The 17,232-nt window shown below is 38.1% G+C and overlaps 1 long non-coding RNA gene across 1 annotated transcript; it reads left to right on the top strand.

The window, feature by feature from the left end:
• Window positions 1-1,804: 1,804 nt before the first annotated feature.
• Window positions 1,805-16,268, top strand: LOC136855161 (uncharacterized). The gene is made up of 2 exons (XR_010857932.1): window positions 1,805-2,204; window positions 14,819-16,268. It is a non-coding gene; the product is annotated as an uncharacterized lncRNA (long non-coding RNA).
• Window positions 16,269-17,232: the final 964 nt, after the last annotated feature.

A 17,232-nucleotide genomic window follows, 5' to 3' on the forward strand; every position in this document is an offset into this window, starting at 1 on the left:
TGATCAAACACTGCCTATCTGTGTGGGAGTCATTAAGACCGAAAAGAGGGATGAATAATTATTGTCAAAGGTTAGTAGATTCAATGCCAAATAGACTAAGAGCTGTGATTGACAATGATGGAGGTCATACTAAATATTAGACTAATTTTTTGTTATTCATATTTATGTCATAGGTTAATAATGTATTATTTCATCTTTATAAAAGGGAAATTTATTTACTTTTATACCAAAGGAATATTAATTCATATTATACCAAAGGAATATAAATTTACTATTACTTTTTATTCACTATCATAATGTGTAAGACACAGTAGGAAAATTAAATTATTTGACGAACTGTTGTTAACTGTGAGAAAGAGAGACTATTTTTATGCTTCATATTTCCGTTGTGTTCTTGCGTGATTGCATGAAATATAATTTATATTTAGTTTCTTAGGGCATTTCACGTTTCATAATTCATTAAAATCTTTATGTGAATTATTGTTTCTATTCCTTTTATCCTTTACGATTCAGTTAAATAACAATAGACTTGCATCAATACTTATTATATGCAAGGTAAGTAGGCATTAAGCCTACAATGAACAACTTAATACAAACAAATGTCAAGGACCAATAGGCCTAGTAATGTGATTTAATTCAAAATGAGAGCTTGAATAGTGAAACTATACATAATTAATAACGCAAAAGCTTTGCTTTTTGTTATTTTGCTTTTACTTTTAACTTTTTCTCAAGTAAAAACATAGAGCCCGAAATCACAAGTAAGCCACTACGATAATTAGAAAGATAACGTGTCCCTTTAAATCAGTGACTCCTCAGCAACTATGCTGCCTGCGGCACCCTCCCCATGCCGTAGTTGCCAGATGTTGCTTTCTATGTTGACAATTTGTCCGAAAATCTAGATTGAGACTTGAGAGTATCGTAAGTTTTGAACGTGACTGTACTTATTTTAGGATTTACGTTACCAGATTCATTTCTAATCTTGCACTCAGCCTTAGCAAAGCTACTGGCTGGGATCTGCAATTTGCAAGGACCTTGCAACGATGCAGAGTTTGATCTTGAGCAATCAGTTGCCACTTTTAGGGTATTCATTCGGACCTACTTGCTTTATTCCTTCTCAGGGATCAAATCAGGGGTCTGGCTAAAATCCAGGAAAATTACTATTAAGCGTTAAAGAGAACGGCCTTAAAACTCTAGATATCTCGAAAGGTTTCGTTAATGACGTATCATAAGTTGATCTTCCTGTGGGCTTAGAAAGTGTATCTTTAGGCATTTTGTTGCAATGTAAACTTTTATGCTATGGGTATATAAAAATAGGAAAATACCGGGTATGTAATTTCTCATGAGCCAGTTTTTTCTTTTAAACTTCATTTTCATTTATTCATCATCACGCGAATGACCTATTTGGTCCCAGTTCTAGGCCTATGGCCTAGACCTGGTATTTCGTCCGAATCCTTCGGGCCAGCCCTATGAGAGCTGATGGTCAGCTCAGTGGTCTGGTTAAACTATTTTAATAATAAAATAATAATGATTTAGTAATAATAACAATTAAATCTCCATGGTTAGCTATATAAAAGTGACAATATATATATGATAGATACATAAATAAAAAATCAGTGGCGAACCGTAGGCTATGGTCATAGGAAGAGCGTGTTTTTTAATTTTTTTCAGTTAATGCAGCATAAAAGATTTCTTTAAAGAGTACCACGAATATTATTTACACAAATCGATGTTATATTTTGTAAACATCATTGTAGACACCAGTAGAATACCGAATAGGCCACTTCAGTCATTTGTGGCCCAAACCGCTGAAGGACCGCTGCTGTGCTTCCTCGCGCTGCAGTGGACAGTGTAGTCTTATCTTGTGGCCGTGAAAGGTGTGCGTTACGTCGTGGTGTCCGGTGAATCTATTCATTTTTTGCTGTTGCTTCTTGTGGTAATTTTTTCATTATGGAACTGTTAAGCATTTGGTTGGTCTTCGTCCTCCGAGACATCTTGTTTCCATATGATGAGATCTTGCCGGAAACAGAACTGAAGCCATCGGGAGATACCAAAGTTCCAAAACCCGCTAATTTGATGATGGCTCCAGCCTGCCGTTATTCATAGGGCGGATAATAGTGTCGTCGGTTTACTAGCAAATGAAAGCCTGAATGAGTGGGGAAGAAGGGAGAGAGACGACAAGAATCACAGAGTTTTGAGAGAGGAAAGTAAGTATACCTTATGTAGGCCTACATGACTGGTTTAGAAATTGACGATAGTAGATCCACTTATCTAGCCCTTGAATTGAACGGAATTCTGCATTTTAACGTTTTCAATTCATATTTCGTTGTGTGCTCATTTTACATTTGCACGAATCGATAACTAGATTAGACCTCCATCTTCGGTAGGAGAGCGAGGAACCACCTCCAGTCGACCACCATGACAATTCCATGACATTTTGTCGGTTTATCATAACCTCTTTTTATCTTCGGATGCCACAAATAGGAAATGTTTCATATTCAATGCAAATAATAAGGGGGTTGTTGCCGGTCATGGCAGCATATCGGAAAATGTTTCTGGTAAGCTGGAGAGCGTTGAAGTTAGATGACTGGTAATGGGGTCGCATTTAGAACTTCAATTCATTTCATTAATATGACAGTCGTTGTCGGCTTTTTTTTTTCATCTCCTTCAGCCAAGGGAAATGGAGAAAGGGAGAAGGAGACCTGCGATTTAATTGACAAATTTCAGGTATTACATAGCATATTTTATTATACACCGTTATTTGATATTTTAGTTTTTATGGCGAGATCTGGCCTCCTGAACATGATTAGGCCTATATAGCCGATTTCATCCCATTTTTTTCACCCACGGGTGAAGTGTGGCATTGAGCATGTGTAACCCGTGGCTGGTATCGTTGGCTCATTGTGATTTGAAAACTACAGTAACATTTGAAGGTAATTCCAAGCCGGCTGTCCGCTGTGAGCTAGACTGTGGCAATTGACGTTTTCCTATGTTATTTTACTCGCTTTACAAAAAATTAAGGTAATATTTTGTCGAACTGTAATTGACCTTTGAAGACTACACGACTTGAATTACCTAACGCAGGGTAGGTCTAAGCCGGCATTCCGCAGCAAGCCCCCCCCCCCTCCATAGCTAATACGGCAAAATTGTAACCAGTAAACACCCCTAAAAATACCAACCTAACGTACCCTAGAGGTGTTTACTGGTTACAATTTTGCCGTATTAGCTATGAGGGGCATGCCGCGGAATGCCGGTTTAGACCTACCCTGCGTTAGGTAATTCAAGTCGTGTAGCCTTCAAAGGTCAATTACAGTTTAGTTACAGCCGGCCGACAAAATATTATTTTAAATTCTTGTAAAGCAAGTAAAAAAACATAGAAAAACGGCGATTGCCACATTCTAGCTCACCGCGGACAGCCGGCATAGAATGACCACATTTGAATGTTTTACAGAAAAGAACAATCGCACCATCGTCTATTAATCATATGGCTATTTGTATCGATGATATTCGTATACAAACACAAGAAAGACGAGCTTGTATCAGTCTATTCACATCAAACACTTTTATCTCATTACAATATAACCTAAGCCACGCTACTCTTCGACCTATGCTTTTACAACTGTTCAAGTAACAACGAATCCTTGTCACTCAAACTTTAGACATTGTACAGTTTCATTGCATGATTGTAAAAAATCACTTTATACCAAAATTATATCCACGTACGTAAACTGGAAAAATAAGCTTGAATGACGACCGTTAGAACACGAAGCATTGGCGGAGGAAAGATAAATAGGCTCATGCTGCTATTAATTCGCCAGATATTCGATGTTACTGGCCTTCATACGGACATTTTCAATATATCAGTCAAAATTACTTTATCATTGTAAACTTTTTCCATTTTAAGTACCATTCCAATGCCTTAAACATAAGTCTATGCTAACCTTTTATGCTTTATATGTTAGCACACAAAGGGTGATAAACTCAAGTGAGGTGTGAAACTTTAGCTCAAGTTATTTGGCAAACATATTAACTGTAATGTCCCGTTTCTAGGCAATGTTGCAGCAGCAGTGCTTTTCACCTACCCCAGGCACTCATGGAAAATATTTCATATTTTGAACGTTAGCCTACTCGTGTAATTTATATGCAAGAAATTAAAATACCTTCTATTTATTATTCACATAGCCAGATGTCTTTTTATTTACCCACAGTGAGATAAATGTTATTGAAAGCCCAACATTCGCTTGTGTTTAAACTGGGTAGACTATTTGATATAATTTCGTATTTCATGTGCTTGTATTGTTAGCAGTTCTTCGTTGGTAGTGGGTTCTGTTCTCAGCTAGCGAGTTCGAATCTCCGACCGGCCAATGAAGAATAAGAGGAATCTATTTCTGGTGATAGAAGTTCATTTCTCGCTATAATGTGGCTCGGATTCCACAAGAAGCTGTAGGTCCCGTTGCTAGGTAACCAACTGGTTCTTAGCCACGTAAAATAAATCCAATAATTCGGGCCAGCCCTAGGAGAGCTGTTAATCAGCTCAGTGGTCTGGTTAAACTAAGGTATAGGCTACTTAACTTGTATTGTTAGCCTGTATTATCGATATAAATCGGCATGCTTATGACTTATATTAGAAGGTGCGAAGGATCTTTGTATTTATAAGCTTTCAGATGATTTACTTCTGAGGAAATAGTTTGCATCTTATCACAGCAAGCCTAAGATATCTGTAACATTGTCTTGAACCGATCACGAGCTAGCTATGCATATCAGCGTATGCCACAGAAACTTAAAACCTTCGTTGGTGAGTGAGTGGTCAGATGGAATGAAACAGATTATAGTGCGAAACTATCGCTGACATCTGTGAGATTGAATGTTGGAGATGCTGACGCATCGTCATTTGTTTTTAGCCGCAACAGTGGGGCAGGTACTGAACACTGCGCTTATGCGAGGGTGCTGGTATTCAGTCAGACTTGACAGCGATAGAAACTTAGAACGTCCGAAGCGTGCAAAATAATCCTTAAAACACAGGCAGATATTTAAGATTACAAAAGAATTTAACGGTTTATGGTTTAATATGTTTCCAGATTTCGTTGAATTTCTGGTACTTGATCCTTTGACATCACATTGCATTCTTTAGGTAAAATTGCGGACCACAACCACGGCCTTCTAGTTCGGCAACTACTAGTTTAGGCTACTCTATTCATAAGTAGAAAATGCAGTTTGGTAGTTCTTGAACCAGAGGACCGCATTATTAGTTTTCAGTTTTGCCGTTTTTGTATTCGCTCTGTTCCTGTGTGTAACACCCACTCTCCCACTTTGGTAAATGGATTTTTGCAATTTTCAGAGCCTTCTCTTTGCAGTGTTCAACAGAACTCTATCCCACCGTGAGAAATGCATTTTTTCAGTTTTCTGCTGCTATGTGTAACCACTCCCATTGTGGGAAATGCATATTTTGTAATTTTCACAGCTTTCTCTTTGCTATGTGTAATACCCCTCCCCTCACTGTGGGAAACGCATTGTTGTCATTTTCACAGCGTTCTCTGCTGTGTAACATCACTCTCCTCCAGTCTGTGGGAAATGCATTTTTGTGACAGCTTCCTGTTCGTAGTACCACGCCCCCACTGTGGGTAATGCATTTTTATAATATTGACAGCTCTTTTGCTGTGTAACATCACTCGTTTGTGGGAAATGTATTTTTTCAATTTTCACATCTTACTCTTGTCTGTAACATCAACCCACTGTGGGTAATGCATTTTGTAATTTTCACGACTCTCTTGCTATGTTTAAACCACTCTTCCCCTCCCCGTGGGAATTGCATTCATTGTAACTTCCACACACGTTTCTCTCCTGTGTGTAACATTCACAGCTTGGGAAGAGTGTTGTCTTTGTTTTGTGTTTTATTCCCTCTCTCTCTCTCTCTCTCTCTCTCTCTCTCTCTCTCTCTCTCTCTCTCTCTCTCTCTGTGTGGCAAATGCATTATGGATACTTATTTTCGTTCTGTTTTAATTCCTCACTGCCCCAAGGTGGGAAGTGTAGTCTGTGTCCTTGTTCTGCACCCCTTTTTTTTTTTTTTTTTAACCTAACCTCCTGTTAAGTGAAACTTGTAAAGTAAGATATCTATAAAACATGCAAGTATGACATCTATGAATCATTGTACAAAAGCAGTATTTGTATGCTGTCTGACTAATAGATAATAGTTTACACTCCGCAAGTTTACAAAGTAAACCATTGTGTCAATATGTGACATTTCTTTTTATGTAGTGCCCATAAATGGTTATTACCAGGCTGGGAGCCAAACATGGTGTCACTTACGTGGGATTAAAGGCTAAGAACTGTAAGTTACTCTAAGTCCGGCTAAGATATGTCTTCGCTCTCCAGCTGCTACTGTTAGTATAGCCTATAGCTAGTCAGGCTAACTCCCGAACTAACTGATAACTGTCGTTGATAGGCTTACGTGGTTATGCGTAATGTTATGATGGTAAGCTTAGTTCCTGATGTCGCCAGTCTTTGGTATCTAGGTAATTTAGGCTACCAAGTCTAATTGCTGAAGAAATTCTAATTTTGCCTAACCTACTTACCTAGCCTACCTAGTGATGTGCCTGCCTGCAACCACCCTACATTAGTCTAACTTAACCACTTAGCCTGTACTCGCCTATGAACTAGAGTTGAAATTATGTCTCTGAAGGCTTAAATCAAGTAAGTATTAGCCTAGCCCGTGTTTGCGGACTCTCTGCTGCCTGATGGGCTACTACATATCTCTGATCTTCATGATTCAAGTTTTTCCCTCTGATCTGACTGCCTAGCCCAGCCTAATTAACAATGTCTGATGATGAAACTGAAAATCACAGTGCCAGCAGAATTGTACCTGGTATTAAGCCACCTGAACAATTTAGTCTGTCTTCTAACGTTCTTGAGAGCTGGAAGATATTTAAACAGAGATTGAACACTTTTGAAACCCTTTCTGAGCTGCAAACAAAGCCTCGGAAAGTGCAGGTTGCCCCATTTCTGGACACCTTGGCAGATGACGCTCAGAAGGTCTACAATGGATTCCAGTTTAATACTCCTCAAGATGCCAGAACTGGGTAGAACTGTAGGTATTATTACAAGTTCGATCAAATTCGGGTATCTAATATTTTTTTACTTGCTATCATATATTTTTGTCATGATTCATACGAAATACTTACTCGCATCTTCCGCAAATTAAGAGTTACGGAGATACTTGCCGATGAATATTGTGCCTTGTTGTTATCGCAAGGATGTGTTTATGCTGCCATGTCAGTTTTTCTGCTGATGCGTTTTTGTTTTTGTCAATGTATTGTGGGTAAAATGCCTAATCTTCTTTTGTTTTTCGTTATGAATTATAAGTACGGTACAAATGCTGAAACCTGATTGGTTACTTTGTTTCAAGATTATCCAATTAACTGCGATTTTGGAATAAGCCGGCTTTCTACAAAAGTGTGCTTCAGTTGACTGCCATGGATTCCGTCGTGCACGTCTGCAGTGGGTGTTCTGTCTTACTTTGAGGCTATTGGTTGTTTCCATGGACATTACAATGGAACTCCACAGGTTGTGAATACCTTTCTTCGTGAATCTATTTAAGGTAAGTGAAGTGGTTAACGAAAAGGGTAACATTGCAGTTTCGGCCGTGAATTTCACCGAAACTGTAACTAGACGTTAGGGGTAAAATTTCGTTCCCTGTAACCCCTGTGGCAAGCACGCAGCGCAATATTACCGCTTGCCAGAACATATGAGCTTGCAACAATCTTTTAAAATGTGCATAAGCCGCGAGAGCGCGTTTGCACCACCCGAAACTGAGAGCGGTACCCATGGCGGCCATGTATCTCTAAATCTAATCATTTGCGGTAGAAATAAAGGTCAGATTCGTTGAAAGTACACTATTTAAGCTAGGGAAAATGTAATTTTATATCGGAAATGTGAATTTGACCGAAACTGTAAATTTACCGAACTGTATAGTAGCTCTGTGGCGGTGACTGCCTTCTAACTTAACTTTTTCTACAGTTATTTGGTTGCTAATTATGAATTTACCTTTAATTTTTGGCGCTCAAGTGTAATTAACCTGTAATTAACCCCTGAAGTCCATCCAACAAGGGGTTTCCATACGCGATCTTCACAAGACAGAGCACGGCAAAGTCTGTTTCGAACGATTCATATCCCGTCCGGCAAGTGCAATAACTTGTTAACGTAGGGGTACCCAACCCCCCCTGGCCCAGTACTAAACATGGTGAAGGGACATTCCATTTGGCCCAGGGTTGCCTGATGCTTGAGCACAAAAATGGACAGTAGTCATTTGAAAATAGGACATTTGAGATAAAAAAGGACAGTCATATATATATATATATATATATATATATATATATATATATATATATATATATATATATATATATATATATATATATATATATATATATATATATATATATACTGTGTATATTGTGTTAAGAGGAGCAGGTGCAGGAAAACAAGCAGATTCCAAATTCAGTATATTTAATCCAATATTTTGTGACCCTTTGTCACATCATTAGGAACATCTGTAAAAAAGCGGACTGGAGGCGCCTCGCCGAGTTGATGCAAGTCTGACAACCTTTGCAATGACTGCAAGTTGTTAACATTCAAAGTGGTACGTGTTTAGCAAATATGGTGACTGACATATTGAACTGTTAATTCATAGTAGCATTAGTTGAATGGGATGATGTATTTATATTTTTGATTTTGATTAATTTTATAATCATTGTAATTGTTTGTGATAACATGAAACTGACAAGACCTGGAAATAGAGATATAAGAGGAAGTGAAAAAGTGACAGAAAAGGATAGTTTTTGACTGTCCTTTTTTTCTTCAAAAATAAAGGACAGGCAGGTTTCAAAGAGGACAGACCTGGCAACCCTGATGTGGCCGACAACAAACAGATGCACCGCCAGTATCAGAACCCCTAAAAGTGTAGAAAAAACCAGTTGAAAAGGTAAAAACAGGCTCGGAGCTAATATATAGAACTTACCCAGAACTTACGGAAATCATAAGTAAATTTGATGAATGCGTTGTTGGTGAAGTTAACGAAACTTAAGAACGCTTCATTTTCAGCAGTCGCTGTCAAGAGGAAGGTGAAGGATTTGACAAGTTCTTTTTGATTTGAGGTTGCTAATTAAAACTTGTGGCTACGGTGATAACTGTTTAGACTCTATGATAAAAGACACCAGTGCCCAAAAGACTTGCTTGAGGTTAGAAAACTTACTTTAGAAAAGTGCATTGACATATGTAAAGCTGCTGAGAATGCTTTCCTTAAGAATAAGGTGCTATGTCCTGAAAGTGCTGAAGTGCATAAAGTTGTTTTATTACAAAAGCAAGGTACCAAGTCATTTAAGCCTATGTATCTTAAAAATGTTCCTGTAAATAATTCTGTTAATAAAGAATCTGTTCTGTGGTCAAAAGCATGTTTTAAAGAAGGACATGTGTCCAGCTTATGGAAAGAAATGTAGATGTCTACAAACAAATCATTTTGCTCTGAAATGTCCACTTTCTATAAATAAAAATGCTAGATCTTGTGCCAAACAAAAGGTTAGATATAAACATGTACATCAAGTTGATGATAATGAATCTTCTGATGCTGAATGAGTGAATTATACTGAAGCTGTTGATAAAGGTAATTCTCTGAAGGATATCAAATGTTGTATGCTAATAGATGGTGAAAAGGTAAATTTTCAAATTGTTACTGGTTCCACTCTCAACATTTTACCTGTAAAATATGTTCGATATGTTGAGAAACTAGCAAAGTGTTGTCCACTTGGAATAAGAGTAAACAAAACTCCATTAGATAGCCTATATGTGGAAGGAATATTGTTAATCCTCAAACGCAAAGAAAGTATTCTGTAGAATTTATTGTTGTAGAAAATGATTTTTTACCACTTTTGGGTAAAAAGGTCAAGCATTCATATGAAGTTAATTCAGGTATGTGAAGATAATTTTGAAAGAGTATGTTCTGTTAATGTAGAAGACAATTTCAAAGATGTCACTGATGGTAAATTAGGTTCCTTTTCTTGTGTTCAACAATTAAATGTATGATGATGCTAATCTTGTAGTTATGCCTGATCGTCGGGTACCTATTTCTGTTCGTCCGAAGTTGAAAGAGGAACTAGATAGACTAGTTAACCTTGATGTAATTGTGCCTGTGGGGCACCCTACTCCCTGGGTCAGTTAGTCATAGTGCATAAAAGAAATGGTGACATAAGAGTTTGCCTTGATCCAAAAGATCTAAACAAAGTCTTATTGCGTGAACATTTTACTCTACCAGTTCTTGATGATACTTTGCATGAGTTAGGGAAGTCTACTGTATTTTCTAAAGCTGACTTAGCATCTGGCTATTGGCAAGTGATAACTTGATGAGGCATCAAGCCTGTTGACTACTTTCCAAACATGTTTTGGTAGAATTAGATGGCTGCGACTCCCTTTGGTCTTAGTGTTTCTTCAGAAATTTTTCAGAAACATATTCTTAATACATTTAATGATTTACCTGGTGTTGTTTGTATTGCTGATGGTATCATTGTGCATGGAAAAACTCTAGATGAACATGACCGTAATCTTGAATCTTTTCTTAAAAGGTGTCATGAACAAAATGCAAAACTTAACAAGGAGAAATTGGTGCCCCAAACTGATAACATTTCCTTTATGGGTCATGTCATTACCAAAGATGGTCTTAGGTCTGATCCTGAGAAAATGAAAGCTATATCCCAGACTCATGAAGAATTACGTCGGCTCCTTGGTATGGTAAACTATATGGCAAAGTTTTTACCTCGTTTAACTGATGATTTACATCCACTTCATAATTTGCTCAAAAAGGATGTCCCTTGGAATTGGTCGCAGTGCCAAGCAGAAGCGTTTATATGTCTTAAAGAAATGATTGTGAATAGTCCAGTTCTTGCATACTATGATCCTAACAGAGTTGACGCTCGAAAATGATGCATCTGAGTATGGTTTAGGCTCAACACTGACGCAAGAAGGAAAGCCTATTGCCTTTGCAAGCCGAGCTCACAAATGCTGAAAGAAATTATGTTCAAATTGAAAAGGAGATGCTTGCAATTCAGTATGGTTTGAACAAATTTCATCATTTCACTTTTGGTCGTTTTGTGACGGTATTCACTGACCACCAACCATTAGTATTTATTGTTAGGAAACCTCTTATGTGTGCACCTAAACGGTTACAAGCAATACTTCTTCGTGTTCAAGAATACAATTTTGAAGTAGTCTACAAATCTGGCAAGGATATTCCAATTGCTGATGCACTGTCTCGTGCCCCTACATCTAGTTTGAAGTGTGAAGAAGCTGTATCTGTCAACAGTCTGTCATTTTCGTCATTTAAGCCTTATCGTCTTGATGAAATTAGAGCAAAAACACAATCTGATAATACCTTTTAGACACTCAGACTATCATAGAAGGTTGACCTCAAAATAAGTCTTTAATACCGCAGTCCCTTACACCCTATTTCAGTTACAGAGATGAACTGTCAGTACAAGATGGAATAATTCTTCGTGGTGAACGTATAGTCATTCTGACATCTATGAGGTATGAAATGAAACAGAGGGTACATTCTGGTATAAACTCTTGTCTACGCCGAGCCCGAGAACTAATATATTGGCCAGGAATTTCTGCAGAAATTAGACAATTTGTTGAATCTTGTGATGTGTGTGCCGGTTACTCCTATAAACAGCCTGAAGAGCCACTACATCTCCATGACGTACCCTCTCTCCCTTGGCAAAAAGAAGGATCTGAGATATTTACTATTGAAGGAAGAAACTACCTAGTCACTGTTGATTAGTACAGTCAGTTTTTTGAAGTTGATTGTCTGTCAGAAACTACATCTGATGCTGTGATCACAAAATTAAAACATCATTTTGCTCGTCATGGCGTTCCTGATGTTTTGATTTCAGATAATGGTCCACAAAATTCTTCTCATCTGTTTGATGACTTTGCTCGAAAGTGGGGATTTTCTCATGAACCTATAAGTCCTGGAAATAGCAAAGCCAATGGTGCAGCTGAAGCAGCAGTTAAAATTGCTAAAAATCTAATGAAAAAGTGTAAGAAAGCCCAAGAAGATCCGTACTTGGGACTTCTGAACCTGAGAAATACTCCTCATGAAGGCTTAGAAACTATCCCTGTACAGCGCTTAATGGGTAGACATACTAAAACATTGATTCCTACAGTTAGCAATTGCCTCATGTCATCTAACTTTTCCATTGGAAAGGAAAGGAGAAAGCTGATTGACAAAAGATTGCTGTTGCTGATCGTTAATCAAACAGAAAGCAGTTGAAACCCTTATGTATTGGAGACTGTTAGCGTTCAACCCATTGACAATAAAACAGAAGAGTGGAACAGGCCACTGTCAGTAAAAAGCTTAGTGATCATAGTTATGTAGTGGAGGAACATACTGTAGAAATAGACTTCTAAGAAAATCTATAAAATCTAGAGATAAGTCTCCAGAAGTCCCTTATTTCAGTTCTGAGAGTCCTGTCCCAGTTGATATTGATGCCAATGCTAGTAACATAAATAGTAGAGATGTTCAGTCTCCATGTAAAGCTCCTAATGTGTCAAGACATTATAAAAACAAAGTCTGGCAGAACAATTAAAGCTCCAGAAAGACTAAATCTTTAAGTTGCTATTGTTTAAAACTGTGTTAGTAAAGTTATCTCTCTTGAATGATGCGTTCAATTGGTCTCTATGAGAAGGTCTTGTTTTGAATTTTTGATCCCATTTGTGTTTTGTTATGCCATTTCCTATATTGCATGTGCTGATGCCAGTGATGTTGCAGGTACCCTGATGTGCTGATTATGTTCTTAAAGTTTTGTCTTGTTGTTTGATCTCCTTTTCTTAAGAAGGGGGATGGTAAGTGAAACTTGTAAAGTAAGATATCTATGAGATATGCAAATATATCTATGAATCATTGTACGAAAGCAGTATTTGTATGCTGTCTATTCTAGAACTGTAGTTTACACTCCGCACTTTAATAGAATAAAGCCTCGTGTCAAGATGTGACATATATTTTTATGTAAATGATTATTACCAGGCTGGGAACCAAACACTCCCCAAATGCAAAGGGAAATAAGAGTGCAAACATAGTTTTTTTGTGTAACTCTTTCCCTGAAGTGAAAAATGCAATGCGTTTTTGTCGTCATCTTTCCACATTTTTCATCTAACCCCGCACCCAAATATGTCGAGTGCAAAGTGTCTGTCTTCTATCTTCAGATGGTTAAAATTCATCAACCTGTAATCTTTTCAGTTGTCCTGCAAAAAAAAAAAAAAAAAAATCCAGATGACAAATTTTGACTACAATTTCACCAAAATAAAAATAATGGCAGATGATGTGGGGTCCCACAGGGACCTACACAATCGTCGATCTTACCTGGCCATCTGAACTCATACCCTGGGGCATCTGCTCCTCACAAGAGGCATTTCTGACATAGGCGCCACGCATATGCGCATAAGGCCGCCACTAACATTGTTATACCTGCAAAGTTAAGCATGTTCAGGCAAAACTGAACCCACAAACTGCACAGTTATGCCTGTGCAGGCAAAACTGAACGTTGGTGGGTTCAGTTTTGCCTGCACAAGCTGACTGTGCAGGCATAACTTCGCAGATACAACTGAACATTAGTGAGTTCACTTTTGCCTGAACATGTCGACTGTGCAGGCATAACTGCGCAGATATAACAACGTTAGTGGTGACCTTTAATAAGAAACACAGCCAACACCATGCATCCTTTTTATGTATATTGTCGTCCATATTCATGTCACGTCAGATGTATCATTCTTATAGGGGCAATACAATTTCAGCTTTCCAGCTATATCATAACTGTTCGCAACTTGTATATAAGATTATGTGCCATTCTCCATTCTCGAACAAACGCATTTGACTGTATATTAATCTTTGCTGTTCGCCTCATATCAGGCACTGTTTTTCCGCTTGCAAGAGCCCGTGAACTTTCTCTTGTTGTTTTGAATAAATTAAGTTTGTAGACGCTGCCTCTTACGCCTTCGCTGCATTGTATCTCACAATTGAAGGAATTTATGCATCAGAAGATGAAACAAAACTGAGGCAACCTCCTGGTTTTACCTCACACTTATACCTGTATCTTGGTTCTAAGGCATGACATACATAAATTAGATACTTAAGGTCATGCAGAACATTAGTGGAACTTAAGGGTGGAAATGGTTCGTTTTCTGAATCAGAAGTGAGCTCTATCCTTATTCACCTTCATAAGGGGATTTCAGTGATAAGACTACTGTTGGCTGAAACACGCCATGACCTACATTTGCAACAGTGTTTTTTCTTAATGTTGTGTTTCTTCAATGGGCTTGAAAAACCTCAACAGTGGCTTAAACGAAATATATTTCATCAGCATCGACCTTTACTAGAGAAGCCCTTGCAGGGGAGGTAGTGCCATCAGTGCATCTCACGTGGTGCACTGTAGGCATTACTTTGTTCTTTGCAGTGTCCTTCGACACATAGCTGCAACCCCTTTCATTCCTTCTACTGTACCTCCGTTTTTATTCTTCCATCCTACTTTCCACCCCCTCCTAACAATTTTTTCATAGTAAAACTGCAAGGGTTCCTCCTGTTACTCCTTTTGAACTTTTCTACTTTTAATTTTCCTTTCATTGCTGAATGACCTTGTAGGTCCCAGTTCTTGACCTCTGGCCTAAATGTCATATTCCATTGCAAATTCTCACATTTACATAAGCATGACATTTGTCAGTATGAAAGTCTTTGTAGGGGTTAATGTAATATCTTGACTAATGACTGTCCTTTTGATTGCAGACGTCAACACCTGTCTTCCAAGAAGAGGAGAATGCCTGTCACCTTGCACGTGAGTCTTTGTCTTTGGTTTCTTTGGTGTGACACATCTTTTTTTCCCACTTGTCAGCAGTTCGAGGGTACAGGGTACAGAAGGGACTGGCAGTCACCATGCTTGCTCTACAAGTAGGGGTTGTGAGTACTTCATAGAATCAAGTCCTGTGCTTATTGCTTCACTTCGTCCCTCGGAAGTTGTTGGGTCAGACTTAAGTTTGCTGTCGTAGTTCGCTGTTAAGTTATTGAAAGGGGCAAGTCAGACTGTCAGAACTTCCTGTTAAGGGTACTGGGAGAATGACCAGACGTTTTGGGCTGAGTGTGATTGACTAATGTGTCTGTGGAAACCATGAAAAGGAATTCTTGGATAGGAAAAAGGGAATTAGGTGTTGTGCCAAATCACGACCAGAATTTTTTAGGCCCGTGTCCTGCAGCAGAGTCTTCTTTTCCTTCAGGGCAAGAATCACAAGGTCTGTCAAAATTATTGGAAACTGCAGTTTCTGAAGTGTTAGTTTTTCAGAAATTTTTGGTCAATTAGAGGGTGGTCATGTAAGTGTAGTTTGTCATTTTTATAATTTTCCGTGAATAACCTGAATGAAACCAAATAAACTGTCAATCTTAACATACTGACCATAACCAGGCTCTCATATTTCACTGTGATAGAATTTCCTGAGGTGATCTGGGTAATATACTTGGGGGACCTCTCCCTAATCACTTTGATGATAGGACGGGAATGCTCATGCATCTGGTGGAGATTGTTTCAAGGCGAAGAACCTACAGTGTTCTTGCTGTGGAGACTGACTTTCTGGGTTATATTGGTTTGCATGACTCTTATAATACGTCATACAGCAAGTTTCCTTTGCATGTCTTTAGGTACATTATGATTTTTTTCACCGTTTTCCCATCATTCTCACAAAATTCATAGAATTTTTTGTATGTTCAACCGAATTATAAATATTTAAATTGTCATAGAAAGGTAAAAAATAAATTCCAAATATTAATGAATAAAACTTGAAGCTTTCCAAATTTGGGTCATTTCCTCTACTACCAAATGAAGCTATTGCTGTTGTAAATTAATCAGTTTAAAAACTTATACAATGCACATCACATATAGCCTACTCGTTTGCGTTATTCATTGCATTCCTTAGCTATTTTTTCGTAAGATATTTGTTCCATAGGTTATTCGATTTACTGTAAGGTAAAAAGTATAGGGGGTTTAATGAATGAGAATTAAAATACCATTCCGACAGGAAGTTTTTTCCTCTGTCATCAAAATGATGTAGACATAAGAATCATCTTTGATCATATGGGTGAATATGTATTCTGTATTAAAAAATCGCACAGTAGGCTTTACTTAAGTTTTTTTTGAAGCGTCCCTTCGGCCCCTAGCTGCAACCCCTTTCATTCCTTATACTGCACCTCTGTTAATATCTTTGTTTCATCTTACTTTACACCCTCTTCTAACAGTTGCTTCAACAGTGCAACTGCGAGGTTTTCCTCCTGTTAACCTCAAACTTTTCTACTCTCAATTTCAGTTTCTGTGCTGAATGACCTCATAGGTCCTGAGGCCTGGCCTTTAGCTTAAATTCTTTATTCTAACCTCTATCTAAAAACCGCAGGACTGTTGGTGGTAGAATTGCGATAGAGTGGATCACATCACATGTCACAAATTCTGAACAGATAAAAATTAAAGATTTCTAGTGAATACTTTTTATTCCAATATAACGTCGAAAATATAAATAGCTCAATTGTAAATGGAGCATTTGTAAATGGAAAATTGTCATTTTACATTAATTACTTTTTGATTCCTCTCCAGCCTTTTGACTACATGAATTTCAATTTGTCTGGGCTGATCAGGTATTTGTTTAAAGTATTGTGAATGTAAGGAATTGCGTCTGTAGTGCCTAAAGAGGTTGAATCTTTCTCAGTCTGCTGATGTGGTTGTAGGGGTGCATACATGAATGTTGGAACAATGCAAGTAGAGCACTGCTAACTTTGAATGTTGTATTAAAATCTCTTGTAGAAATGCTTTCCATGTTGAGAGTACTGTATCGTAGCCACATCAGAATCCAGGAGAGGAGGCCTACTGTTGGCTTCCATTTCCAGACGGTGTAGGAGGTAGTGGCAGTGTTTATAGTAATTGCCCTCATATAGAAGTTGCATTGGTTGAATGCTTCAATGGCTGAGGCTGTTATTTCCCATGATTGTCATTACTACATGCATTAATCTGCTGTATGCAAGGTGGAAGTGCTGCTCTTACAGGGGAGATGTGTATATTGTGTAATGATGAGCATACTTTGAAGACTTCTCACTGCCTTAATCTTCCAGTGGGGTGGTAATGCTGTCAGTGCACTTCGTACAGTGCACTGTAGGCAATACTTAAG

The sequence above is a fragment of the Macrobrachium rosenbergii genome, chromosome 30 (assembly GCF_040412425.1).
Source record: "Macrobrachium rosenbergii isolate ZJJX-2024 chromosome 30, ASM4041242v1, whole genome shotgun sequence".
Taxonomy (NCBI): Eukaryota; Metazoa; Arthropoda; class Malacostraca; order Decapoda; family Palaemonidae; genus Macrobrachium; species Macrobrachium rosenbergii.